The following is a 3,207-nucleotide window of genomic DNA, read 5'->3' as shown; positions in this document are numbered from 1 at the left end:
CCGCTCCTCCAGAGACTCCACAAATGTCAGAACCCGCTCCGGCGGCGCCGAGGGACCAGAGAGTGAAAGGGACCGTCGTCACATCCCAAGAGACTCCAATCCAGGAGTTTTCACCTTCTCCTCTCTCTCCCCCCATCCAACCACCACAACCTGTGGAGGAGATGAACACTGAGGTGCTTGACCTCACACAGGGGGAATCCACCCCCCAAAAGACAAAGCAAAATAACACAGCTACAGTGACTGAACCACAACGAGTGACTCACCCGGGCCCACGTCGCAGCGACGTAGACAGGCTAAACTCCTGCGTACAGACTCAACTCCAAATGAGAATAACAGAGGAACCGTCTCCATCGTCTTCTCCTCCTTCACCAGCCTCATCAGAACAGCAGGTGCGGACCCCAACAAGACATCCCAACACCCGCAAGAAACTGAAAGACTGGCATCTACACATCAAGGAGCCTTGGATCATCGTCGGCGATTCCAACGTCAGCAGACTTCCTCCCTTTGCAGATGACAGCCTGCAGATCGACAGCTTCCCGGGAGCCAAATGGTGGCATGCTGAGAACCTGCTGGAGAGAGCCACCACTGACACATCAGTGACAACACTGGTCCTGTCCTTTGGAATTAACAATAGATCACAAAGAGACAAAAATGTGCCAATACTGGAGCTGAAAAGGGCACTGAGAGCAGCTCGAGAAAAGTTCCCTGAAGCTGACATTTTTGTGCCTGAAATTAACTTTTCTTCTGCCCTTCCTCAGGTAGAACAAGACACATTACTGCACCTGAATGCTTTCATTTCAGGCTTAAAGAACCACATCCCAGCTCTCACTCCAGACATTTTCACCACAGAAGGTGACGACATTCATTGGTCACGTGGTACATCTGAAGCCATGCTACAACACTGGGAGATGTACCTAAACGGACAATCCCCATAAGCCCTGTACATTGGGGGGGGTGAGTGATAATGAAAAGAATGTAATTGATGGTGTGATGAACTTGTCTAAAACATTTCAACCTACCACTGCTCAGAGGACCCTGTTAAATAGAGGCCTTACCTTTATACCGACGAAAGGCTACAATAGAAATTTACGACTACAGTGTAAATATGACATCCAACAGTATCACAGACGGGTCAAATTGGCCATATTTTATAGAGATAAGACCAATTCGGAACCACGGCCTTTCACTCCAAAATCGGACTGGTCTCCGCCCATTGGTCAGCTTCCACCACAGGTTCTGACCTTGGTGAAAGCGGACCACGAATACTTCCAGAACCAATTCCGTATAGACCGCATTAAACCCAATTTAACATCAGAGGAAACAAAAGCGCTAACGGAATTGAAAACAAACAAACAAATCATCATAAAACCGGCAGACAAAGGTAGTGCTGTGGTTATTCTCGACAGAGAACAATATCTGGAGGAGGGCTACAGGCAACTTAATGATAAAACATATTATAAGAAATTAAAAAAACCCATCTATTTAGAAACAATGCCAATAGTGGAGAAAATTATTAATAATCTACATCAAAAGAAATTCATCAACATTAAGCAAAGGAACTATTTACTCGGGTCCTCTGAACCACGGGGAAGACTCTTTTATATGCTTCCAAAAATCCATAAGGAGCCCACTAAGTGGAGTATTCCTTTCCAGGTCCCTCCAGGTAGACCTATTGTCTCGGACTGTGACAGTGAGACATATTACACAGCCGAATACTTGGACCATTTTCTGAATCCCTTGTCCATAAGACACGCAAGCTATATAAAGGACACGTATGACTTTGTTGAGAAAGTCAAACAAATAGAGGTGCCCGTTGACTCTTTTCTGTTCTCCATGGATATTGATAGTCTTTATACAAACATAGACATCGGGGAGGGAATCAACTCCATTAGGAGAATTTTCCAAAAATATCCAAATAAGAAGAGACCAGATAAAGAACTGTTACAGCTATTGGAAATCAATCTGATGAGGAATGATTTTGAGTTTAACGGAGACTTCTATTTGCAGATAAAGGGGACTGCCATGGGGAAAAAGTTTGCACCGGCGTATGCCAACATTTTTATGGCTGAGTGGGAAACCTTGGCCCTTAATAAGTGTGTGAAAAAACCACTGCACTATTACCGATTCTTAGATGACATCTGGGGTATTTGGCAACATTCAGAGCAGGATTTTGAAGTGTTTTTGAGGACTCTTAATGACCACAATGCTTCCATTAAACTAAAATCAACCATCAACAAAACCTCAATTGACTTTTTAGATACAACCACATTCAAGGGCCCCAATTTCCTTAATGACCAGAAATTGAATATAAAAGTTTTTTTCAAGCCCACAGACACACATGCCCTTCTGTTCAAAACGAGCCTGCATCCTAAACACACATTTGCTGGCATAATCAAGTCCCAATTGCTCAGATTCCACCGAATCTGCACGCAGCGGACTGATTTTGATAAAGCAGTCAAAATCCTATTCTCAGCACTCTCCACTAGGGGGTATTCTCGCTCCTTCTTAAGACAGTGCTTCAACTCTTACCTGCAAATTAAACCCATTGATGTCTCTCCTCTCCTCCCACTGATTGTCACATATGCCCCCTCCACCTGCAAAATGGTCAGAGTCATCAAGAACAATTTCCAGAAATTTGCTCAGGATACACAATTGCTACAAGATCATAAGGTAATTGCAGCCTTCAGGAGAAATAAAAACTTACATGATCTCCTGATTAAAGCAAAGGTTCCGCCTCTCTCTGAGCCTAGACGCAGAGACCAGGGGCAATTTTTCCAGCACCGTAAATGGTTGCGCAGTCGTTTTAATGGCAATGTTTTTCTGTCTTTGTGCAAAGGTACCCCAAGGTCCAAAAATTGTGTGTACTTGATCAGCTGTAAGAAATGTGGAATCCAATATGTGGGTGAAACGGGAAACACACTCTTAACTAGATTCACTCAGCACAGGTATAACATTCTACATAAAAAGAACACTCACACATACCTGGTAAAACACTTTTTGTCACACGGCTGGGACTCTGTTACAGCAACTGTAATCCAGCTCAATCCGAGGTGGACACCACAGCTGAGGAGGAGAGCTGAAAAGACCTGGATAGCCAAATTAGACACGGTTCACCCAAGAGGCCTCAATGAAAAGGGATTTAGGTGAACCAAACCCAGGACATTGTGTATAGTTGTTATTGTTGCTCTCATGTTTACATTTTTGTGC

At 44.1% G+C, this 3,207-nt stretch overlaps 1 long non-coding RNA gene across 1 annotated transcript; it reads right to left on the bottom strand.

Annotated features, from left to right (window-relative positions):
• Positions 1-17: 17 nt before the first annotated feature.
• Positions 18-2,788, bottom strand: LOC143418779 (uncharacterized). Its single transcript, XR_013098796.1, has 4 exons — positions 2,705-2,788; positions 2,530-2,594; positions 264-569; positions 18-150 (listed from the first exon to the last, which is right to left on the bottom strand). It is a non-coding gene; the product is annotated as an uncharacterized LOC143418779 (long non-coding RNA).
• Positions 2,789-3,207: the final 419 nt, after the last annotated feature.

Source organism: Maylandia zebra, linkage group LG5, assembly GCF_041146795.1.
Source record: "Maylandia zebra isolate NMK-2024a linkage group LG5, Mzebra_GT3a, whole genome shotgun sequence".
Classification (NCBI taxonomy): Eukaryota; Metazoa; Chordata; class Actinopteri; order Cichliformes; family Cichlidae; genus Maylandia; species Maylandia zebra.
The sequence above is the reverse complement of the archived record's forward strand: the minus strand, read 5'-3'. Positions and strand labels throughout refer to the sequence as shown.